This window comes from Phocoena phocoena, chromosome 7 (genome assembly GCF_963924675.1).
Source record: "Phocoena phocoena chromosome 7, mPhoPho1.1, whole genome shotgun sequence".
Lineage (NCBI taxonomy): Eukaryota > Metazoa > Chordata > Mammalia > Artiodactyla > Phocoenidae > Phocoena > Phocoena phocoena.
The window spans coordinates 98,328,355-98,355,281 of record NC_089225.1 but is presented as its reverse complement, the minus strand read 5'-3'; the positions used below and the strand labels follow the sequence as shown (position 1 = coordinate 98,355,281).

Genomic DNA, 26,927 nt, shown 5'->3' with positions numbered 1-26,927 from the left:
GAAACGTTTCCTAAATGGATTGTCTGGAAGGTCTGTGTGGTTCAGAGGCAAAATGAACAAACTTTCAGGCATGGCTCCCTTCACACAAAGTTTTCAGAAAATAATTGAGAACTTTTAACTACTATGATAACTATATAAAGACATTAACAATTAGACATAAGCCAGAATGCCTTTCCCTAAAGTGAATCATTCTGGCCATCTGGATTCAAACCTCACTTCAGGTGTTCTGGTTGACCACCGGGTTCCACGTGATATGGGGTCAGTGCCTCACATGCCTGGTGTAGCTGAACATCTTTCTAATTTTGAGAGCACCTGGAATCCAGGCAACTAGAAAAAGAATTCTTTGACTTCTTCCTGAGGGCTTTCATAAATAACAATGTCAATAGTTCACAAGAGAGGGGTATGTGTGTGCGTGCGTCTGTGTGTGTGTGTATCTGTCTTTCAATCATGTCTTCTGGAGCATCAGGGAAATGTAGTTAGAAAAATAATTTTTATAATTGAACCAGCTTTTAATTTCCCAAGAAAGTCCATTAATTTTTCATCTGGTTGACTCCTGGTTTCAACAGTTATTAAAGATCAAAGTATCCCAAATTGTTTCTACAAGGGAGAGGAGAAAAATTATAGTGACTAGTATGTACTGGAAACTGGATATGCTCGTTCGATATCTGTTTCTTAGAAATGTTGTAAGAATTGAATAAGAACAACTCCAGTTCCCACTATAGAGAGGGAACTTGATAATTGTTAACTCTCCTCTTTATATTCATCGTCATTATTATTGTCGTCATCGTTGCTCTTCTACCAGGGCTGATTGCCAGGAACACCCTTAACTGCCTTTGGCAAAAAAGAGGCATAGGAAGAGTGTGTTTTCTATGCCTCTACCTCCTAGTTTTCATTCTTGTCCCCACTTCTAGAAGTGCTACTTGCAGTCCACCCACTGGGTGTTCATAAGTATTCTCATGTTCTTCTTACCAACTTTTCTATTAAAATTCTCCTGGATAGTCTCTGTCAATCTTCCCTTTAGAGAAAATGGCTACTTACCTTTGAATATTCTGTGAAACATGACACAAACAAGTTATTTAATATAATTATAACAAATGAAATTAGAATCTCTGAGTTTGGGACCCTATGATTACTTTTTTTTTTAACATCTTTATTGGAGTATGATTACTTTTTAAAGCCTTTCCCCCATCTCCCCATCCTTGTGATTCTAAAATGTAGACAGAGTTGAAAACTACTGCTTCACATAAATTAACATAACTTTACCTATGCTACAGACATCCAGAGATTCCTAATAATTGACTATTCATACACTGACTAAAAGGTTGTTTTGTCACAGTATATTTTCCTGCAGTGGGTTTTCCAATAGAGACAGAAGGCTGATATTTAATAGGAATCACACATTTTTATGTCAAGTTCCTGTAGGCAACATTATTTGACAGTCTGGTTTACTCTGAGACCTCTCAAGTTGTCACCCAAGCAAGGAATTCACTTTGGATTGCCAGTGGTCCACAGATCATGGTTTGTGAGCCATTCACCTAGGAGTTTCAGTTTTATTTTTACGCAAATAACCTGAACAGCAAATTCTTCTCTCATTACCCAAATTGCTTAAGGAGATATCTATAAGAAAATTTATTCAGTAAGCATTTATTTAATTTTCCAATAGTCGAGGCACTAATGCCCAGTGTTAGAAATACAGGGGAATAGACATTATTCTTTTTCTTATGATCTCAGTAGAGAAAAAAACTATAGACAGTCATGTTTACATATAGACATCCCAATCTTGTTCCAACCACAGTCTCTGACTTAGAAATCAGAAAAATAAGTTCTCCAGAAGAAAATGTATATTAATGAAGAGTATTTTGATGTTTTTCTCTCCCTGATCAACTTCCAAGACTCCAAGAAATATGGTCATATCTATGGAGTTCAAGTGGTAGCCAAAAATATAATCATCCCGTATCACTCCCTAAATCATTCTAGGTCAAGTCAGTTCACAAAGTGCTACTTGCCCTCTTGTTTGTTTTTTTCTTTTTTAAGCTTGTTTTATGGAGTACTTGCCATGGGCCAAGCATTGCCCTTGCCCTTTCATTCATTATCTCATTTAATTTTCCTGACAATTCTGTGAGTCAGGTATGATTATTCCTTGTCATTTACAGACAGGGAAACTGAAGCACAAAGAGGACTGATACCCTTGTAAGTGGCCCAGTTAGGATCTGAACCTCAGCATTCCTGCTCCAGGGTGTGTATTCTTAAGTGTTACCCTACAGCTTCTGTACACGTTATTGTGTTAGCGGTTCTAGGTAGTTGTGAGGTAGAGAGAGTTGGTTAACACTGTTCAAGCCTGTATTTGACCAATTTACTTGATTGTGTTTGCTGTTGAGGCAAACCTACTGAACCCCCGAAAGGTAGTGTCCCTTAAAACAGAGTGTGGGGATTACTGCTTTAATGTGTGACATTTGATTTTCTGATCTTTCATGTCTTCATCCCTGCTGATCCCTTGTAGATACTCTGGTGGTTTTAGACTGAAGATTCAAAAGCACAAGAGGACTCATGGTGATACACTTAGGATTTCTGAGTTTTCAGGAAGCTGCCCTCAGGACCTGGCAGGGTCATGTGGTAACAGAATGAATTGCAAAATGTGTGTTCTCATCTCAAGTGGACAGTGGTCGGCTTGCTCCTGTTGGCTATCCCAGCATAGGGTCTGTCTAACATCCATCCACCTTGATGCCTTCCTTTTATATCCCAGCTGCTTGTGTTAGTGCTTATGAGTGTAAAATAAAGTAGCTGAAGCATGATCAAAAGTGTAACCAAAACTACTTCCAAGCCCCCGTTCTGTAGAAATGCTGAATCAGTTGGACACAGGTGCATTGCGTCCAGTCAGCAAGCAAAGTAGCTGAGGGAATTTGCAGGGAGAACCATTCATAAGAGTGGTGACCTCATACACACTTATAAGCTGGATCAACTTGATTCCGATCTGAATGCTACCAACAGATGAAATGCATCTCTGAAATCTATATCTGAAATGATTCTCAGGCATGCCTCCCTCTCTTCCTTTACCACAATCCTTATCACAGTAATAACCCTCATAATTGCTTGTCTATATGATTACAATAACTTCTTAATCAGTCTCCCGCCTCTGGTGTCCTTCTGGTCTATTTATCCTCAACAGCTCTGCGAGTGGTTCTCATACTTTACTGTGCATAAAAACCATTGGAAGAATGTGTTGAAAAATGCAGATTTCTAGCCCATTTTTAGTCCCATTTATTGGGTCTAGAAGTGACCCAGTAATCTAAGCAATCTGTATTTCTTTGATTAGTCATCCCCATGTAATTTTTGTGCAGGTTGCTTTCACTTTGAGAAATTGTTCCAGGCTGTTATCTAAAATACGGTAGTAACACAGCATGATTTTTCTCCACAAAGAAATGTCTCTCTTTCTGTAATAGAAAATAGGTATGGACTTGGAATGAATATGAGAAGGGACTTTGAGACTCAAAAGACAAAATAAGAAGGTCAAAGGGAATTTGTGGGTCTAGTGTAGATACCAGAACTTGTTCTGATACAACTTTCCTGGGAGATCTGGGGAAGTGACTGTGTAAACAAATAAAAATAATTGGATTTGAAAGATCAGGGTAACGGTGGTGTAGAGCTCCCTGTCTACATGAGGTCACCATAACTTGGACAGAAACCTCCACTTTTTTCCACTTAAAAAAAAATAAAACCATTTTAGATCAAGCAATATGATCCTTGCAGCAGTGAGCAGGGAAAATATCAGATTTAAAGAAGCCACTTATGGGACTTCCTTGGTGGTGCAGTGGTTAAGAATCTGCCTGCCAGTGCATGGGACACGGGTTCGAGCCCTGGTCCAGGAAGATCCCACATGCTGCGGAGCAACTGAGTTAGTGTGCCACAACTACTGAGCCTGCACTCTAGAGCCCACGAGCCACAACTACTGAGCCCATGCCCCTAGAGCCAGTGCTCCGCAAGAAGAGAAGCCACGACAATGAGAAGCACGTGCACTGCAACGAAGAGGAGGGAGCCTGCAAGCAGCAACGAAGACCCAACGCAGCCAAAAATAAATAAATAAATATATTTATTTAAAAAAACAATAAAGAAGCCACTTCTCTAAATGAGAAAGCCACTTTTCAACAACGTCAGTGACAGAAGCAGAAGCAGCAGAAAACAGATCTCATTTCCCGCCCCCCCTTGGCCTGTAGTCCTTTGTTTAGGTTCATGATTATTCTCTTTGGAATTAGTTATATAATTCTTAGACTAGTCTTAGACTATTGGTGAAAGGGTGGAGGTCTAGAGAAAAAGGTTGGAGTCCCTGCTTATCTGAGAAATGGAGGCTTAAGTAAATAAACTTCAATATTAAAAAGAGACATAGCATTATTCATACTCCAAGAAATAAAGCAAACCATGCCCCTGATCATGCCATTTCCCTACTTAAAAACAGTCAGTGTGTCTCCATTGCCTAGTCTACATGGTTCTGATGCCACAATATGACATGAAAGCTTCTTCACAACTCTGTCAACAAATAGTTCCAGCTTCATCTGCCTCGCTCTTAAGTTCATGCAGTTTGGTCATATTATTTTCTGGTTTTTAACTTGCTGAGTGTTTTCAGATTTCCATGTTTCTTTTCTCTTGTTCTTCCCTTTGCCTGTAAATTACAACTATTCACTCTTTAAAACAATATTAAGGGCTTCCCTGGTGGCGCAGTGGTTGAGAGTCCGCCTGCCGATGCAGGGGTCGCAGGTTCGTGCCCCGGTCCGGGGAGATCCCGCATGCCGCGGAGCGGCTGGGCCTGTGAGCCGTGGCCACTGAGCCTGCGTGTCCGGAGCCTGTGCTCCGCGGCGGGAGAGGCCACAGCAGTGAGAGGCCCGTGTACCGCACACACACACACAAATATTAAATGGAACTTTACTTGGATAAATAACCAAATGAATATATTTTCAGATGAGAAAACAGATTCAGAAAAAATGAAAGTTTTCTCCTGAAGCCAAAAAGTTAATCAGTGCTGGAGATGTGGTAGAAGTCTAGTTCCCTGATCCTAATCCCCTGCTTCATATGCCGGTAGCATCTTCATTCAGAATCTCATTGATGCTGATCTGATCCAGGTCTTCATAACAATTGTTTACCTGAATCTCAGGTGACCTGCCCCAATTCATGTCTCACCTGATGCACTGTGTGTGTGTTGCCACTGTAACTTAGAGACACCTATTCACTACAGCTCCTACCACCTCCCCTAGACTTTGGACAGCCCTAGCTCTAACTGCGATAAACTGCCAGTTAGAATAGTTAGAACTGGTCAGTTCCCTGATCACTCTATGGATAAGTTACATATACCAAAAAGAGAGTAACCATTTAAATTTTTCTGTATTTAGGACTGTTGTAATCCTTAGTTACTGGCCTTACTTTGGGACCTGAGAGATCCTGAAGATGCTCTGTTCCTGGGGAGGATGAGAAAAGAGCCTATTTCAGGGCAAAAGGGCACAGAAGAGATGGAAGGGAGTGGACATAAGATGAACTTCACCCAAGGTCCACTCTGCTTCCTGAGCTACAGTTTCCATTTTAGAAAAGAAATCTGGTGAAGTAAATTTTGTAAGGGGGGAGGAAATGTAACTTCAGCTTGAAGGTTGCCTGGAGAGAAAGGAATCTGATTTTAGAATTTAGAATATGAGCGTTTTAGCTTGCTGCGTTGTCACTTTATTTATGCTCATGCTTAACTCAACTGTAGCTTCTGGGTATTTCTTATGTCATTAAAAACCAATGGTGCAGCCAGGAGAATAGAAAGTAAGATGTTGCTTTGTTTCCTTTTGTTGCCATTCGGCATTTCTTCTCACAGTCCACAGGAGACCTCTGGCTATATTCACAATTATAGTGACAGAAGTTTAAATAAATGCAGCGGGAGCCCACTGGTTCGTAGTGTAATAAATCTGAAGGCACGAATGGAAAGTCTCTTGGAAGCTTCTTTTTCATAGATGTGAAAATAAACCACTGATACTTTATTTTTCTTTAGCTTTGTGGTGGGAACAAAGTTAGGGAGAGAAAACTACAGGCAAAGATGCAAAGATTCTTTCACTAGAACTTCGGCTAAGTTCCTGTCACTTTTGATCCATCCAGTTAGAATTTGGAAAACACAGATTCTTAAATACAGCAAAACACTAGATCTTCTCTGATAAAACCCATTGGAAGTTAGAGCTATAAGGAGAGCCTTGTTGACTGAGACTAACTTGTTGATTTTGTAAGTGAGTCACCTGACCTAGGTGTCTTTCTCAAGGTCACACATCTAGTTTGTGGCATCTGTAGGTCTGGAAATCAGGTCTCCTGACTTGTTGCCCAGTGATCGCTACACCATGCTTCCTGGCTTCCCCTCAACCTCAACAGTTGAATTCTTTCCTGGAGTCTGGGAGACATAAGGCAAAGTTGGAGAGCAAGTGCAGGATAGAAAATATGCAAGCAAAAGATGTGTACATGTAACACTTTTCTGGTTACAGCACTATGAGGTGAGGAGCTCTTGTCTACAGCAGCAGCCCTGTGATCTGAGGGCCCTCTGCAGTTGGTGCAGATCTTCAGATGCGAGCAAGAAGATGGCCATAGCCATGGCACACTGCAAATGGAGCAATGGCCTCATCAGGGTGAACGGCACCCCTGGAGATGATCAAGCCATGCACACTGCAATATAAGCTACTGAAGGCTGTTCTGCTTCTGGGCAAGGAGTGATTTTCTGGGGTGGACATCTGAGTCTCAGTGAAGGGTGGTGGTCACATGGCCCAGATTTACACAATCTACCAGTCCCTCACCAAAGCCCTGGTGGCCTATTACCAGAAATACATGGATGAGGCTTCCAAGGTGGAGATCAAAGACATCCTCACCCTGTATGACTAGATCCTGCTGGCAGCCGATCCTCATTACTGTGAATCCAAAATGTTTGTAGGTCCTGGTGCCTGTGCTCACTACCAGAAATCCTACTGATGAACCCATCATGAGGGTCAAGGATCACCTTTATAATAAACAGTGGTTGTAGGATTTGAAGTTTAAAACAAAAAAAAAGTACAAGGAGCTAGCATTGTTTCTGCAGTAAGGTAGATGTCTTGGATGGTCTATTCAAGGGAGTTCACCTAGTCCAACTTAATGAAACCTACATCCTTTATGTACTGAGGAAACACTGGCTACACATACTGAAGCAGTATTTCTGGATTATACATGCCAGTTTGAGCAGATGTGGCATGGGCAAGAACCCCGGCTGAATTTTCTCTGGTGGCTCCAGTAGAGCTGTTGATGACCCATCTTACTTTCTCAGATGCAATGAGGCACAACGCAAAGAGACATGTACCAGTGGAATCTTCAGAGATTATGCTATATCCGGGACAACTTGCTTTGGTCTCACAAATTGGTTCTGCAGGAATATATACAGTCCCTCCATTTAGACAAACTGAGGACTGGGGTGTTGAAGTCAGGATCAGGAGCCAGTACTGGATACTGAGGCAGAGTTCACTGGTCTCTGGGCTTTAACGAGAAGGGTTGAAGGAGATGGGTAGACCTGGAGACTAAAGGGAAGTTACTGAGTTAAAAAAACAAGACCATAAATTGTCAACTTGAAGCCAGGCTGAATGGGAACATACAGATACAGAAGCAATGAGATGGAAATCTAATGAGAGAGAAAGCTTCAAGTTCAAGTTAAAACCTACAAGGATGAAAGGACAGCTGCAGCACCTTTGTATCTAGCTCCTCCCATCTTAGGTATGTATGGAGAGGTACCTCGTCCGCACTATCATACTGACACGACTGTTAAAGAGATTCTCTCTGCTTCAGCTCTGATGGAATCAAATTTGTATTCACTCCCACTCCCCTCACTAAACTTTGTGGATTTCTCTCTTCATGGTTATTTTAGCCTATTGGTCAAGTGATGTGTTTGGAACCAAAGGGTTTCCATTATTATTCATGACTTTACAAGAATTGCTATAAAAAGACAGTTGACTCAGCATTCTTAGCTTTATCAGATGAATTCACATGAAGCTAGATTATTTTTCTCTCCTTTATGCTCTACTTTTCTCCTCTTAAAGGATTTTTGAATTAACTTAAATGTCCTATTTTTTAAATTTTTTATAGACCCATTCAATGACATAGTTCTCCTTTCTACCTTCCCAAGAAACATCATGAATTCATAGTTTAAAAGCTTACACATAATGAGATCATGTCATTTTTAAGGTCATGGCTTCCATAAACAAATTATCAATCTGATTTTTGTGAAACTCTCCCTTTAATTTCTTTCTGGGATGTTGTATATCTAGAGGCCTTCCTCCAATGCCACCTAGTCTGAGTGTTGATTTACATGTTTTTAAATACAGTGGGCAATTTCTGATTGGATGTCATTTCCAGCTACAGTGAGGACAGATCTGTACCCTAACTTCTCCCCTTTTTTGTGCCCACTTGTACATTCAGTCATGTAACCTTGGAGATGACTAATCCATTTTCACCCAGCATTATATGAGTGCTGAGATACAGTCTGAGTGGTGCTAATGAACCCAATGTTTTGGGGCTGATTGACAGGAGAGCTCCTTATTCCATGAACTACCCCTCATAGAGCCATCTTGAGAGAGTGTACCATGGGTTATAAGGAGAACAGGGCAAAAGGAGCATGGTTGCACAAGTCCCAAAACTTGCTTATGAGAAAAGTGATTAAAAATCCTGTTGATTGGTAGTCAGAACCATCATATTTTCAAGAAAGACCAGAACAGTACTCTGGGTAGCTATGATTCAATATTAATTCATTGCTTGGAGATTTCCATTTCTTGTTTATATTCATTTACTTCATTGCTTTATTATACTCAATTTCACTCCTTATTTCCCACATTGTTATTGTTAATGGTGTAATTGATGAAGTATGCTCTGCTAAAGTGATGTGCATTTTTTATAGCTGTCTTCTCTAGGCACAGTAAAAACCCTAAACAGCCTTGAAATTAAATGTAATATATTTGCATCTGTATAGTTTTTATTTTAGCATCTGGAAATCATTTAGCCAGTTATTTATTTGAAAACTGACCTTAGAGCAGTAAAAGACCATGCACTGAAGTGTGTCTATACTGAGCTACCGAGTCAAACCCAGGCTAGAAACTGTGATTGAATCCAGACAGGCTGCTGACCCAGTGGAGAAGGGCTGTTCTAACACAAATTGGAACCTTCACTGATTCATGAAAGATGAGAATCACAATCTACATCACCTGAATTTCAGTTCTAGCTCCAACCAGCATTAGCAGGTAGACAGCAAACCAGTAAATTCCTTGCTGGTTTTCAAGATTAGATCTGAAACCCAGTTATCATGGGGATCCTGGGAGGGAATGTTTTCTCCTACTAAGGGGAGCAGAAATATGAACAGGTTGAGCTTGCTATCAAAGGCATATGTTATATGTTTTCTACAAAATTAATCTCAAGGGATTGAGGAGGGGAGTGGGGTGATATGAGATGGTAATTGACAATTTGGAGAAAATGCAAGGAACACAGAGGAACAGAGTTTTTGAAGACAATAGATGCATATAAAATATATGAGAAAGCCTTTGAAAAAATAATTGCTCAAATTTCAAAATAAAGTTACAAGGTCTGATGTCCCTTAACATCCTGACCAGTACACAGTATTGTTCCATAAACCTCAGTTGCTTCCACCTTACCTCTTATCACTTCTCCCTCATCCCTTCTTTCTTGCTTATATCGTTTTCCTTTCTTCTTAAATTTTTTTGAATAGGCTTATTTTATGGTAAATTTTCATAATTAATGGAAAAATTGTTTGATGTTCAAAAATGTGGCTTATGTTCTATTTTTCAGAAATGCTGTGCTGAGGTACATTTTGTAGACTATAGTAACTCTTTATAACCTTGTCACGCTCAAGCCAACCCTTTATAAAAAGTGAGTATAATGTTGGCTTTCACAATTAAAAAGGAATCTGGAAAACTGGGAAAGGTGTCAATGACAGGCATATGGAAAGCCCTGAAAGGATGAAACTAAAGAACTAGATGAGTCATTAATCCAGACCCTGTTCTCTTACAGCTGAAAAAAACTGCGGTACAAAAGGGGGAAAGTTTTTTTACAGTTACAATTTTATCCTTCCTGTTTCCATGCTTCTGAAGTCCACACAACTTGAGAGCTGGACCTCCAAGTAAATGAGTATTGTACATAACAGTTCGAGTGTCATACCTTGCCATAGTAGATGCTCAATAAAATGTTAGCTCCCTGTAGTGGACAGACTCTAAGATGATCCCCAATTATCTCCATTTCCTAGTATTCATGACCTATGTAATCCCCTCCCTTCTTCAGTGTGGGCTAGACCCATGATAACTTCTAACAAACAGAATTCAGTAAGAGTGATGGAGTCCACTTCCATTAAAAATTGCATAAGATTTTGGCTTACATTGTGCTAGCAGACACTTTTCCTTGATGGTTTTGAGGAAGCAAGCTGCCATGCTCTGAGCTGCTCAGTGGAGAGGCACACAGAACAAAAAATTGAGGGTGGGCCCCAGTCAACAGGCAGCAAGGAATGGAGGCCCTCAATGCAACAGCCTTCTAGGAACTGAAACCTTCCAACACCATAGTGTTTGGTAGCAGGTCATTACCATTTGAGCATTCAGATAAGATCCCAACTTTGAGTACCACCTTCACTGCAATCTCGGTTGAGACACTCTAAGATGCTCAAAGCCCTTTGCTTATATTTCTGGCATGTTGAGATTATGAAAATAATACGTGTGTATTGTTTTTAGCTGGTAAATTTTGTGGTAATTTGTTACACAGCAATAGGTAACTAATATACACCATCATTTACCCTTCCCTCCCCAATATATGAAACCAGTTTTGCTTCTGGAGCCCTATAAAGAAGTTTTCTCAATCTCCTTTTACTAAATCTTCACCCTCTGCCACCATTTTGTCTCTGGATGACACATTCTTTGTACTACATAGTCCATCTTTCTTTTTTTTTTTTTTTCCTGTTTTTATCTTCTCCCTTGAATCCCAGACACCAAGAGGAAGTCCTGGGCTCCTTTTTCCTGCTACTGGACCATCCTTAAGAAGATAGGATTTTCATTAACTACTTGCTGTGTTCATTTGCTATAATATATGCCCAACTTTGCTTGAATCAAAACCTCAGATCTTGGACACTATATAGAAGAATGCTACTTAGTCCTTCCCTGCCCACCTTAGATTATTATTTCAGATCCTTGTCTGTGTAATAATTAGTTGGTGGTTATATTTCTAAATCTATATTCCAGACTTTACCTAGTTTTTCTTTCAGATGCATCCAAACTCCCGATCTGATCCACAGTGTTATATCATTGAATGAAATTATTATTAACAGTGTCTATGATATCACTGAATCAAAGGCTTAGAGGCAAAGCCAAGACCAGATTGGATTTTCTTAGCCCTTGTTACATAATCTTTCTACAACCTTTTGCAGCTTCCTTGAAAAGATAAAAAGACAACAGACCATCTGGTACAGACAAAATAAAAACAATCAATGATGATTTTCAAGTATATTCATAAAGGATGTTGCTTTTTCATTTCCACTGGGGTTAGAAGAAGAGAAAAGGTGCTTAAGCTGTGTGCCACATATCGAAAATTATTTATTATGGCAATATTTTCTTGAAAATTCCTTCTAGAGTAAATTTCTTTCTACCTAGGATATATCCAGTATTGTACATGAAGGCAGAAAATGGCCTAAGTCACCTCGAGCATCCAGCACAATGCTTCTTATCTAGTAGGGATTTAACAAACAGTTTAAAGTAAAAGGTAAATCTAACCTTGAATTCTAAGATAAATGAGCCATTGACAGAAATGGAAACTACATAAATAAAATCCAAGAGACAGCACAATTGGTATTTAGGTACATAATAAAATCTACTCTCTGTAAAGTTGGAAAATAATATTTGAACTCCTACCTTAAACTGTCTACTTAAATGGTTCATGTTGATATATCTACCTAACTCAAAACACAGGGTTACTTCCTCAAATAAGTTAAACATTTGAAAACACAATGTTAAAGAGTGAAAAGATCAAGGTAAAGTTATGTCTATCTCTTACTGGAAAAGTGATCAGTTTTGACAAGTCAGCCTCGGACAAGATAACAACCATTTATAATAACCATACATATGTGTGAAGTTTGATTTCACCAATCATAATATGGTCAGTTTAAGCGCTGAGCAATCTTGATGGCCATTTCTCAAGTGATTAGTGATATCAATAGCTAACAGGTCTTGTGCATTTAACAAGTTTTAGATATTATGGTAATTGTTTTCCATGAATTATCTCATTAAATCCTTATAGCAACACAATTACATATAGAAATTATGATTATATCTATGTACTAGATAAGAGAAACAAAATAAGAGAGGTTAAGAAATTTGCCCAAAGTCACATAGTTAATAAGGGATGGAGTCGGGCTACAATCTAAACAGTCTGATCCGAGTACAGTAAGTGCCCTACATCTGAACCTTCAAGTAGCGAACTTTCAAAGATGGGAACGTGCATTTGCATGTCCAATCATGTAAGTTAGTTCACCTGTCTGGCATACATTGTCAAGTGCGTGCATCCTCTACAAGTGGTTGTGCTTTTGTGTACTTTACTGTACAGTACTGTATAGAGTACAGTAGTACAGTATTTTAATTGCAAGCCCAGGATGTCTGGAAGCAAGTGTAAAAGCAGCGGTGGTAGGTATTATAAACCTACGACAGTACAGTACTATATGACCGATTGTGTTAGTTGGGTATCTAGGCTAACTTTGTTGGACTTATGAACACTCTCGGAATGGAACTCATTTGTATGTAGGGGACTTAACTGTATGTGCTCCTTACCACTGCAACATAGAGTGCCATGGCTAATCTGACTGTAGTGCACAGAAAAGTATTTCAATCTATTGATTACAAAATCATGTTAACTGTGTTGAGCACTTATGATCAGTCCCTTTGAGGATAAAGTAATGAACAAGATGTGGATCCTGTTCTCAGGAGGCTTACAGGTTACGATTATAACTTGCTTACAGCTTCATTACTGAAATTACAGGAAGAAAAGAAAATCCCATGATTCTCTGAGAGTTGAGATTCCCTTTCAAATGAAGTGGACACCAGCACGGCCTGAAGGCTTTTTTATGGTCCTCACATGTGTAGAGAGCAGGCAGGAAATTCCAGGAGGTTCATGCTTCTTGGAGATGCACTCAGCCAATGACTGACGGGGTTGGAGGATAAATATTTCCGCTTCCTCACCCTTCAGATAGAATATCTCTGAAATGTAATCTATATGACTTCTAGAGTTCCCCAGCAAGACTAAGCCTCAGTTGCCCAAAGTGACAACCTGCATATGGTAAAATAGTTTATTGACTTGCATCCTTCCTTGTCTCACTTTTCAATCCTCTCCCAAAACTGCATGGAATCACCTTCATATTACACTTACTTATATTCAAATCTTTGATTCAGAATCTACTTCTGGGGGAACCCAACATAGGATAATTTTTGAAGTAATATTATTTCAATAATATGAAAATTCACTGTCTTGTTCTACTTCTTAGTGTTTTCCCCATTGAAAAAGAGTGTTTTGCTCTAAGACCGGCAGGTTTGAAAACTTCAGGTTTACATAAAGTTTGTTGAATTATTTTATGACAAAGAAAGTGAAATGCAATGGGGAATTCTTGATAGAAGAGAAGATTGAGCTATCTTTGGTATGTTTCTCAAGCCTAAAAAACCTATTCTAAGGCAGCCTCCGGTACCTGTCAGAACTGAAGCCTTTGTGTCTTAACATATCAAGTAGTGACTACAACCTACAGAGAAGAAATTCTTCCTCAAATATTTTCAAAAGGGATACTGTCTAAGAGAAGTCAAGTAAAAAAGATACATGATCAGGACAGTAGGTCAAAGAGTGGAGGAGGTTTTGTATAATGAACAGGTCTCAAAAATGAAAGTCATGAAAATTGGATTCTAACCCTCCTTTTGTTCCTAAAAAGCTACATCACTCTAGGAAAGCCAGTTCATTTCTCATGGCTTTATTTTCATGTAAAACAATGTTTGATTAGATTGATTTATTTTTAAAATTATTTTTGAATAAAATTATATATTAGCAGACTAGTAGTTGCCTGGGGAATGTGGGGAGAGAGGTGTGAGTTACAATGGATAACAAGGAAACTTTTTGATTTGCTCATCTTCTTGATTGTGGTGAAGGTTTCACTGTTGTATATGTGTGGCAAAACCATCAAACTGTGCATTTTAAATAACATGAAGTGTCAAAAGTACATAGGAAATTTTTCAAACAGTATATAAAGGCAATTTCCCCTTTCTGTTCATATTCCAGTGTCCCCAAATCCACTCCCAAGAGATTAACTATTTTAAAATATTTAAATATTACTAAATATTTGAGTTGTTCAGAGTTTGGTTCAGATTTCTCTTCCTTTTCTATACTCTCTTCTTATATGATATAATCTATTGCCTTAATTTTGATTTCTCTCTATATGTTACTGACTCTGAAATACATAAAGCAAGGCTAGAACTCACTTCTAAACTCCAGACTTACAAGTAACATTTCTTACTAAACTCTTCTATTGGATGTCTCATAGACAATTCAAATTTAACATGTCTCAAACTACTCTTAATATTTCCTTGTTCACATCCTCCTACAGTCTTTCCCGCCTCTTTGTAAATGGCACCATCAAACCCTCTCTAAATTAAGAAACCTTTCTGTCATCTTTTAGAATGCAAATCAAATCACATCTCTCCCTGGTTAAAATCTTATGCAGTGTAATTGGAATAAAATTCAACTCCTTCTCTTTGTTTGTTAAGACATTGTTCTGTGTCAGCAGTTCTCAATGATCTGCAGATACCTGTAGCTCCCTGGACTTGAGGGGTCAGTTTGACCCAAGCTAATTTTATAATACTACTAAAATGTCTACTAAATACTACTAAAATTTTTCCTTTTCACTCTAACATTTTCATCGATGGTACAGAGGCAATGTTAAGTAAAACCTCTGGCACCTACTATGCATCAAGTCTGTGGCACCAACCTATACAAGTAACCATTGCATTTTTCTCTGCCAGACATTAGCAATTAAAGAAAAAAGAAGCAGCTTCACATAAGAATATCCTTGATGAAGTACTAAAAATTAAAATTATTTATTTTGTTAAATCACAACTCTTGACCACGTCTTTTTAATATTCTATGTAATGAGATGCGAGATACACATAAAGCATGTGAACAATTGTTTGCATTGTGAGCTGAACTAACCTCATTTTTTCATGTAATACCATTTTTATTTGAAAAACTAACTGATAAATTATGCTTATTCAGATTTGAATGAGTTTGTCACTTCAAGGAAAGCAATTGACAACATTTGTTGCCAATGTTAAATTCAAACTTTCAAACAAGCAGTAACATTTTGGAAATCTTTGTCTACCACCATAAGTTTGACAGCTTCTCAATACTTAAAAACTTTTCTGATAGCATCAGTGATGATTTTAATAAATGTGATTTTCCTTGATAATATACAATGAAATGTGTCAACATTTGAAAGATCTGCATTATTTCCAAAATATTTCCAAAATATACATCATTCTTTTCTTTCATTTATTTTAGTTTTAGAAAATTATTTATCATAAAACTGTTATCTTTATATTGTCATGTGTATTAATTTCTTAACAAACCACCACGAACTTGGTAGCATAGAACAACAGACATTTATTCTCTCACAGTTTTGAAAGCCAAATGTCTGAAATCAAGGCGGTGGCACAGTGAGCTCCTTCTAGAGGCTCTAAGGGATTTTGCTTCTCTACTAGCTTCTGGTGGATGCCAGCAGGTCTTAGTGTTCCTTGGCTTATAGACCCATCACTCCAATTTCAGCCTCTGTCTTCCCATGGCCTTCTCCTCTCCTGTGTCTCTATATACCTGCTTCCCCTTTTCTTCTCTTATAAGGTCATGTCATTGGATTTAGGGTCTATTCTACACTCACCTTTTCTCTGCTACCTTTTCTCTTGGAACACTCCAAACTTTCTCTCCTTTGGTGCTCCCAGAATGGGAGTTTGTAAACCTGTGGTCTAATCTCTGTTATGTCAATGACACTATCTCTCATGTTCCTCACTAGTGAATGAGTAGGATGGGGCTAAAGTACTCTGCATGTCCTTTAGATCAAGAATTATACCATTATTCTCCTCAGGTCTCCTCAAGTTGAAATGTCATCTATTCTAGAAAGCTTCACAAACCATCTTGTATATAAAAGCATCCTCTCATTCTATCTCACAGCATCTTGCATTTTTTCAAAAGTTTTATAAATATTTTAATTACGTTTAGCTTACTTTTTTACTTTAAAAGATTATTGTCAATACCCTTCAGTAGACTACAGCTTCTTGAACACTTGTACCATAGGTGTTTTATTTAATATTATACATACTCGGCTTTATTATATATACTCGAAATAGTCAACCTGTAAATATTATTTTAATGAATAAATAAATAAATAAGTGGACTCTGAGTTAATCTATATATATTTTCTGAATTAAGTTTATATATATTCTCTGAATATGTATATAAAATATGGGGTTTTTTTGAAACACAAATGGACCATACTATAAGATGATCAATAACTTATATTCTTTTTTTCTGAATACGTGTTAGACAAGTTTCCATTTCAGTATAAATGAACTCTAGCTTATCTTTTCTTAATTGCTCCATAGCTTATCATAGTATGGTATATCATTTCATAAATTGACTACTTTCTAATTGACAGACACTTAAGTCTTTTCTTAATGTTTGGTCTTATAAATATCATCCTTTTACACATATCTTTGTACATACATTTTTAACTGGATATAAAGCTGCTGGGTTAGAAGACTTGTGCATTTAAATTTTTGATGGAAGATGCCAAACTGACCTGCAAAATGGCTGAACAAATTCGCATTTCCACCAATGGTTTAGCTAGTGTAAATCAACCAGATGATAAGACTTGGGAAGTAGCTAAACTTGTCTAACCAAGATCTTTTCTCCCACTGGCCTATCACAGTGCTTAAAATCTTTCTTCAGTAATTGAAGGTGACGTTTGTATAGATATTAACTTAAAATAATGGCAAATTACTGTGTCCACGTTGAGATAAATTGTAAGTCTTTAAAAACAGAAACGAGATAAGGAATTAAAATTTTAATGAAGATCAATATCATTATTAGAAAAACACAAATCAAAACAACAATGAGGTATCACCTCATGCCAGTCAGAATGGCCATCATTAAAAAGTCTACAAATAATAAATGCTGAGAGGGTGGAGAGAAAAAGGAACCCTCCTACACTGTTGGTAGGAATGTAAATTGATGCAGCCACTATGGAGAACAGTATGGAGGTTCCTTAAAAAACTAAAAATAGAGTTACAATATGATCCTGCAATCCCACTCCTGGGCATATGTTCAGAGAAAACCATAATTCGAAAAGATACATGCACCCCAATGTTTATCACAGCATTATTTACAATAGCCAAGACGTGGAAGCAACCTGAATGTCCATAGACAGATGAATGGATAAAGAAGATGTGGTGTGTATATATACATATATATATATATATATATATATATATATGTATATATACACACACAATGGAATACTACTCAGCCATATAAAAAAGAATGAAATAATGTCATTTGCAGCAACATGGATGGACCTAGAGATTATCATACTAAGTCAAGTAAGTCAGACAGAAAGACAAATATCACACGATATCACTTATATTGTGGAATCTAAAATAATGATACAAATGAACTTATTTACAAAATAGAAATAGACTCACAGACACAGAAAACAAACTCATGGTTATCAAAAGGGATAGTAAGTGGGGGCAGGGAGAGAGGAAAAAATTTAATGAAGAGAAAGGGACCATTGGTATCTTAAAAGGGAGGCAGCTTGAACAGAACTCTAGGCTAGAGCTCATTATTGTTCAACTAGAGACAGTAGAACAACACAGGACAACTGAGAGAGAGAGACACTCGGATGTCAGAAAGCCAGAATAAAGAAATATTGAAGACAAGCATCTGAGGAGAAAAACTCTGGCCTTAGAGTTATTTACAGCTGTGTTCCCCTCCCTGCTCAGTCACCAACCATCTCCTGACTCTGAACAAGGCACTAGTTCTTTCTGGGACTCACCACTACCACCAGTGCTGGATGCTCTAGTCCCAGAGCCCTTTCTTATTCAGACCTAAAATATATTATTGCATGACCCTATGATGAGGTTTTGCTTAGGGCTTGTCCTGGTCCCAGGATCAGTTCAAGGAAAGGGAGAGATTACTAAGCTACAGATATAAATACTTTTATTAGTTTCTTATTGCTTCTATAGCAAATTACCATAAATGTTGTGCCTTAGAAAAGCACAAATTTATTATTTTGCAGCTCTGGAGGTCAATAATCTGAAATCATACTCATTGGGCTAAAATCAAGGGCTATACTCCTTCTAGAGACTCTAGAGCGAATTTGCTTTCTTGCCTTTTCCAGCTTCTAGAAGCCACCTGCTTTCCTTGGCTCATGGCCATTTCCTCCTTCTTCAAAGCCAGCAGTGGAGCATTTTCAACTCTCTTTGACTCTAAACCTCCTGCCTCTTCCTTTATTTATAAGGACTTCTGTGGTTACACGGGGGGTCCAACTGAATAAACCAGTATAATCTTCCCACGTCAAGATTTCTTAACTGCAAAGTCCATTTCCCATGTAAGGTAACATATTCGCAGGTTGCAGAGATTAGAATGTGAACATCTTTGTGGGGAGAGATTATTCTGTGTACCATACAATTTAAGTAAAGAATGCACTTACTGATGGTATGAAGCTGGAAGCCAGAACGTACGTTGTTTCTTCCTTGGATTGTTTCAATTATTGATTGCTGTATAGCAAATGACCGCCAAATAGCAGCAGTAACTACAGCTGCCCAGGTGTTCTACTTCCAGCAAGGCTTACTAACAAGTCAGGCACATTGAGTCTGGCTCTTGGCTGGGAGTTTGATCAGGATTTTGGGCTGGGGGCCTCAGTTTCTCTCCATGTGGGTTTCTCCATAGGCTGTTGGGCTTTCTTCATGCAATGCGGGGTGGGTCTCAAGAGCAAGAAGCTCAAAAAAAAAAAACAGTCAGAAGCTATATCATGTATCGTATCGTATATGATCTAGACTTGGGAGTCACATAGCTTTACTTCTGCCATAATTACAAGGTCACTTTTATTCAAGGGAATGTAACCCCAGCTTCTTTTTAAGAGAAGTGTGAGTCCCACTGTGAGGAAAACTTGAGGGATGGGGATAATATTGTAGCCACCTTTGGAAAATACAAGTAGTCTGGAATCTTAATTAAACTCTTCTTGGTAGAGCCATATAACCAATCCCTGAAAACTGCACAAATTGTGGGTTGACACAAGCAATTTGAAGAGGTCTGGCTGGCTTACCCTTCAGTAACCATATTGGAAAATTAGGTGTGCCTTTGGACTGAAAAAACTCTTCTGTTGTTATTAGATGTGGCCAGTGGAAACTTAACACATTCTCATATTAGTAATCAGAACTGACATTAAATATCCTCTACTCAAAGGAAATCATGTTTATATTTCCTTCTGCTTAACTACACTGGCATTCTCTCTTTCCTGGTAAATGTCTTACTGTATAAATTATAGGATAGATACATGCAGGGGCTTTTATGTATTGATACAGCTCCAGACTCATAACATCACTGGTTGTGTTAAAGCACATAAGTGGCCAATAAAAAAATTGAATCTAGATGTTTCGTCTATCACCATGCCAAACATCTGGATATTGGGATGTGTTTCGTGAGGGATTTTTTTTTAAATTTTCCACCTGGATGTTTAACCTTGGTTATGTACAAAAACTGAGTGGATTCTGAAGCTGGAATAATTTCCAGGTCTTGGCAAATCCACCTCCTTATTTTAAAACTTGTTTGCCTGGTTACCTCTAGTTAAGTAGGTATTCATTCATAACTAATCCAAATTAGCTTTTCTCATCTTTTGGTCTCCATCTTCATCTGTGGAAGAAAAAGCAAACAATTCTCTACTCTTTTGCTCATCCCATAGATGGTTGTATTGGGTGGGTAAGTATGATTTTTCTTTAAAGTATGTTAAGGTATCTATGCTTCCTACCTTCCTTCCTGATATTCCTTCTTCTTTCCTTCCTCCTGCCTTTCAACATATGTTTACCGAGCACTTACTATGTGGGCATTTGTTTGCTCACACCTAATGGGATGCAGAAAATGGGCAAAAGATATGGTATCTGACCTCAAGTTGTTTACATTGTAGTGGAGAAATAGTGGGATAGAGGTTAGAGGAACAGCATTCCAGAGGAATGAGGATGAAGGAGTGGTTGTTCCAATAGGAGATGAAGGTCAAAAAAGGCTTCACAGAGAAAGTGATGTCTCAAATGGGCCTCAAATGGATTAATAGGGATGGGCTGGAAAAAAGGAGAGTGGATGACCTAGGGCACAAAGGGGCTCAGAGCAAGAGGGTGCAGGGAAGGCTCATATCAACTCAATAGTACCATGAGATGAGAATATCAGGCTTTGGGGATGAGTCAGATAAAGGCTAAAAAGATAAGTTGGAAAAAAATACTTTGTGCTGCATTCTGTCGGCAGCTGGTGCCATCATTTTGAAGTAGAAGAGTGACAAAGTTGGCTCTGTTTCATGAAGCTGTCTTTGGGAGCAGTGTAAAAGGCTGACTGAGAAAAAGGAGATTAGAAGCAGGAAGGAAGGCAACTCAGATGCAATCTCAGTAAGACTGGTGGGAGAACATGACTTCTGTAGAATTTTAATTTAATTTCAAGTCAGTTACTCACTGCTTTCATTTATATAAACTGTATTAAATGTGTGTCCACAAGTCTACAGCAGAACACTTAATTTACCACATAAATTTGTACATCTTGTAGTCAAGTACTATCCTGCCATTCTTTGAGGTGTTGCTTAAAAAGGCAGGCATTTCCCATGGGTTATTTAAATTCATTATGTTTGGGTCATGTAAGCATTTATGAAAACAGAAGGGCTATTTAAATGCGTCCAGAGACAATTTCACTGTATAGAATAAGGACTCTGTTAATACTAATTGGAGGGTATTTGTAGGTTTGCCTGGTGAGGTCCATTTAAAACAGATAAACTTGCAACCACGGGCTATGACAAATCTGCATCTTAAATTCATTTGAAATAGTAATATTCAGCAAATGCTTACTGAATTTCAACTATGTGCCAGGCACCAAGAATGCAATGGTAAGGGAGGACAGCATGTGCAGAGGTCCTGTGGTAGGAAAGGAGATGTGTTAGTCTGTTCAGACTGCTATAAGAGAGGATCATAGACTGGGTGGCTATGAACAAAAGACATTTATATCTCACAGCTCTGGAGGCTGGGAAGTCCAAGATCAAGGGCTTGGCAGATTAGGTGTCTTGTGAGAACCTGTTTCCTGATTCATAGGTGGCTGTCTTCTGGCGGTGCCCTCACATGCTAGAGAGAGTGCTCTGGGCTCTTCATCTGTTTAAAGGACACCATTGCTATCGTGGGGGTTCACTCTCATGATCTCATCCAAACCTAATAATTTTCCAAAGACCCCACCTCCAAATACCATCCAACTAGGGATTAAGACTTCAATATATGAATAGTAGGGGAACACAAATAACGAGTATAAAGCAGAAGACTAGCAAGGACTTGCTAAGGATTTATTTGAAAGTGAAAAGATCATGACAAGCATCTTCTGTGATGGTTACCTAGTAAATTTTCACTAAACCACTGCTTGATTGCAAACAAGAAGAAAAATCTCATCAATGATAGGGAATAAAAGGCCTCACTTTATCAGAAACAGAGAAGATAAACAGAGAAATCAGTCTCCTGGGAAAAGGAAAAGAGCTCTAGGGACAGAGGAAAGGGAGGTATAAACCAGGTGCTTAATAAATAGTTGTTGCATTAGGATATTGTTGACTCAGTGTGCTATATAACAGAGTGGTTAATAGTGAGGATTCTCAAGTGAGCCCAAAGGGGTTTGAGACTTGATTGCAATTTATAAGTTGAGGGTATGGGTTTAATTGTACCCCCAAAATTCCAAACTTCATGTTGAACCCCCATGACCTCAGAGTGTGATCTTATTAGAAATAACATTGTTGTAGAGGTGACTAGTTAAAAGAAGGTCATACTGGAGTAGGATTGGCCCCTAGCATAATCAGCTTAGGCTGCCGTAACAAAATACCACAGACTGGGTGACTTAAACAATTGTCATTTATTTTCTCACAGTTCTGGAGGCTGGGAATCCAAGATCAGGGTGCCAGCATGGCCAGGTTCTGTTGAGGGCTCTCTTCCTGGCTTGCAGACAGCTACCTTCCTGCTGTGTCTTTACATGGCCTTTTCTTGGTTCACATGCATGGAGAAAGAAAGATATTTCTTCCTCTTCTCATAAAGCCACCAATACTACTGGATTAGGGTCTACTCTTATGACCTCAATTACCTTTAATTACCTCCTAAAAGCCATATCTCCATATACAATCACAATGGGGGTTTGGGCTTCAATATATACATTTTTGGGGGACACAATTCAGTCCATTGTAGTCCTTAATCTGACTTGTGTACTTATAAGAGGAAATTTGGACACAGACACACTTAGAAGGAAGACAGTGTAGAGAGACATAGAGAGAAGATAGCCATCTACAAGCCCCGCAAAAAGGTCTGGACCAGATACTTCCCTCAGAAGGAACCAACCTTGCTGATAACTTGATTTTAGACTTCCAGCTTCCAGAACTGTGAGACAATGAATCTCTGTTGTTTAAGCCATTCAATTTGTGATACTTTGTTACAGCAGCCCTCTAAAGCCAGTATACTGAGTAACCTCAGACATTTCTATGTCTCAATTTTATCACCTGTAGGATGGGAATGATGATAATAATACCTGCCATTTAGGGCTATTGGAATAACTAAATGTACTAATATGTATATAACTCTTAGATTAGTCACAGAAGAGGCTATAAATAAAGGTCAGCTTTTTTGGGGGGCCGTGCCACTTGTGGGGTCTTAGCTCCTCAACCAGGGACTGAGTCTGAGCCCTCAGCAGTGAAAGAACCAAGTCCTAATCACTGGACCACCAAGGAATTATGGTCACCTATTGTTTTAATAATACTTTCCTTAGCAACATAGAAACCTCTGTGTTTTAGAATAAGTTATATAAGACTGCTTCTGCCAGATGCCATTCAATGCCTATAGTCTCATTTAATTCCTCCATGCCCAAAGAAATTTACGACAAACATTTATAAGCGCAAAAAAAGCAACATAGCTCAGTGGAAAGCCCACCAGGCCTGAGATTGGCAAGTCATGACTGGAGTAACTTTAATTTCCTCATTTGTATAATGGAAATTAACTTCTCTGGTACCTGGGCTTGTTTGAAGATAAAATGAAGAGCCTAGCACCTACCAGGTGTCCAATGACAGAAGCGATGTTGAGGGGTTTAAGATTAGATCACTAGGAGGCCTGCAACATGGCAGAGGAGTAAGACGTAGAGATCACCTTCCTTCCCACAAATACAACAGAAACACAACTACATGTGGAAAAACTCCTACACAACACCCACTGAATGCTGGCAGAAGACCTCAGACTTCCCAAAAGGCGAGAAAATCCCCATGTACCTGGTAGGGCAAAAAAAAAAGAAAAAACAGAGAAAAAAGAAGAGGGATAGGACCTGCACCTCAGGGAGGGAGTTGTGAAGGAGGAAAAGTTTCCACACACTAGGAAGCCCCTTCACTGGCAGAGATGGGGCGTGGCAGGGGGGAAGCTTCAGAGCCACGGAGGAGAGCGCAGCCACAGGGGTGCACAGGGCAAAGCAGAGAGATTCCCGCACAGAGGATCAGTGCTGACCAGCATTCACCAACCCAAGAGGCTTGTCTGCTCACCCGCTGGGGTGGGTGGGGGATGGGAGCTGAGGCTCGGGCTTCAGAGGTCAGATCCCAGGGAGAGGACTGGGGTTGGCTGAGTGAAGACAGCCTGAAGGGAGCTAGTGCACCACAGCTAGCCTGGAGGGAGTCCGGGAAAATGTCTAGAACTGCAGAAGAGGCAAGAGATCATTGTTTTGGGTGCATGAGGAGAGGGGATTCAGAGCACCACCTAAATGACCTCCAGAGATGGGCACGAGCCACGGCTATCAGTGCGGATCCCAGAGATGGGCATGAGATGCTAAGGCTGCTGCTGCAGCCACCAAGAAGGCTGTGTGCAAGCACAGGTCACTCTCCACACCTTCCCTCCTGGAGCCTGTGCAGCCCGCCACTGCCAGGGTCCTGTGATCCAGGGACAACTTCCCCGGGAGAACGCATGGCGCGCCTCAGGCTGGTGCATCATCACGCCGGCCTCTGCCGCCGCAGGATTGCCCCGCATTCCGTATCCCTCCCTCCCCCCGGCCTGAGTGAGCCAGAGCCCCCTAATCAGCTGCTACTTTAACCCTGTCCTGTCTGAGCCAGGACAGATGCCCTCAGGTGACCTACACACAGAGGCGGGGCCAAATCCAACACTGAACCCCAGGAGCTGTGTGAACAAAGAAGAGAAAGGGAAACCTCTCCCAGCAGCCTGAGGAGCAGTGGATTAGATCTCCACAGTCAACTTGATGAACCCTGCATCTGTGGAATACCTGAATAGACAACAAATTGTCCCAAAATTGAGGCGGTGGACTTGGGGAGCAACTGTAGACTTGGAGTTTGCTTTCTGCATCAAATTTGTTTCTGGTGTTATGCTTATCTTTGTTTAGTATACAGAGTTTATTATCATTGGTAGATTTGTTTATTGATCTGGTTTCTCTCTTCCTCCTTTTTCAATATATATATATAGATGTATATTTTGTTTTTCCTTTTTCTCTTTTTGTGATTGTGTATATGTATGCTTCTTTGTGTGATTTTGTCTGTATAGCTTTGCTTTTACCATTTGTCCTAGGGTACTGTCTGTCCAGTTTTGTTTTTTGTTTTTTTAGTATAGTTTTTAGCACTTGTTATCATTGGTGGATTTTGGTTTGGTTGCTCTCTTCTTTCTTTCTTTCTTTTGCTTTTTATTACTTTTTAATTTTTTAAATTATTAATAATTATTTTAATAACTTTATTTCATTTTCTTTCTTTCTTCCTTCTTTTCTTTCATGTTTTGTTTCTTTTTATTTTTCCCCTTTTCTTCTGAGCCATGTGGATGACGGGGTCTTGGTGCTCCAGCCAAATGTCAGGCCTGTGCCTCTGAGATGGGAGGGCCGAGTTCAGGACATTGGTCCACCAGAGACCTCCCAGCTCCATGTAATATCAAATGGTGAAAGCTCTCCTAGATAACTCCTTCTCAACGCTAAGACCCAGCTCCACTCAATGATCAGCAAGCTACAGTGCTGGACACCCCATGCCAAACACTAGCAAGACAGAAACACAACCCCAACCATTAGCAGAGAGGCTGCCTAAAATCATACTAAGTTCACAGTCACCCCAAAACACACCACTAGATGTGGCCCTGCCCACCAGAAAGACAAGATTCAGCCTCATTCACCAGAACAAAGGTACCAGTTCCCTCCACCAGGAAGCCTATACAACCCACTGAACCAAACTTAGCCACTAGGAGCAGACACAAAAAACAACAGGAACTACGAACCTGCAGCATGGGAAAAGGAGACCCCAAGCACAGTAACTCAAGCAAAATGAGAAGACAGAGAAACACACAGCAGAGGAAGGAACAAGGTAAAAACCCACTAGACCAAACAAATGATGAGGAAATAGGCAGTCTACATAAAAGAGAATTCAGAGTAATGATAGTAAGGATGATCCAAAATCTTGGAAATAAAATAGACAGTATACAAGAAACGTTTAACAAGGACCTAGAAGAATTAAATAGCAAACAAACAAAGATGAACAACACAATAAATGAAATTAAAAATTCTCTAGAAGGAATCAATAGCAGAATAACTGAGGCAGAAGAATGGATAAGTGACATGGAAGATAAAATACTGGAAATAACCACTGGAGAGCAGAATAAAGAAAAAAGAACGAAAAGAATTGAGAACAGTTTTAGAGAACTCTGGGACAAAATTAAATGCACAAACATTTGAATTATAGGGGTCCCAGAAGAAGAAGAGAAAAAGAAAGGGTCTGAGAAAATAATTGAAAAGATTAGAGTTGAAAACTTCCCTAATATGCAAAAGGAAACACTCAATCAAGTCCAGGAAGTGCAGAGAGTCCCATATAGGATAAATGCAAGGTGAAACATGCCAAGACACATACTAATCAAGCTCTCAAAAATTAAATACAAAGAAAAAATATTAAAAGCAGCAAGGGAAAAATAACAAATAACGTACAAGAGAGTCCCCATAAGGTTAACAGCTGATCTTTCAGCAGAAACTCTGCAAGCCAGAAGGGACTGGCAGGACATATTTAAAGTGATGAAAGAAAACCTACAACTAAGATTACTCTACCCAGCAAAGATTGCATTCAGATTCAATGGAGAAATTAAAATCTTTACAGACAAGTAAGAGCTGAGAGAGTTCAGCACCACCAAACCAGCTTTACAACAAATGCTAAAGGAACTTATCTAGGCAGGAGACACAAGAAAAGGAAAAGACCTACAATAACAAACCAAAAGCAATTAAGAAAATGGTAATAAGAACATACATATCAATAATTACCTTAAATGTAAATGGATTAAAACCTCCAACCAAAAGACATAGACTGGCTGAATGGATACAAAAACAAGACCCGTATATATGCTTTCTACAAGAGACCCACTTCAGACCTAGGGACACATACAGACTGAAAGTGAGGGGATGGTAAAAGATACTCTGTGCAAATGGAAATCAAAAGACAGCTGGAGTAGCAATTCTCATATCAGACAAAATAGACTTTAAAATAAAGACTATTACAAGAGACAAAGAAGGACACTACATAATGATCAAGGGATCAAACCAAAAGAAGATATAACAATTGTAAATATTTATGC

General features: G+C 39.1%; 2 pseudogenes; one reads left to right on the top strand and one right to left on the bottom strand.

Annotated features, from left to right (window-relative positions):
- The first annotated feature begins 6,535 nt into the window (after positions 1 to 6,535).
- LOC136125801 (small ribosomal subunit protein uS9-like) lies at positions 6,536 to 6,969 on the top strand (annotated as a pseudogene).
- A 146-nt stretch (positions 6,970 to 7,115) lies between these two features.
- Positions 7,116 to 7,284, bottom strand: LOC136126017 (small ribosomal subunit protein uS14-like; annotated as a pseudogene).
- Between the last annotated feature and the right edge of the window lie 19,643 nt (positions 7,285 to 26,927).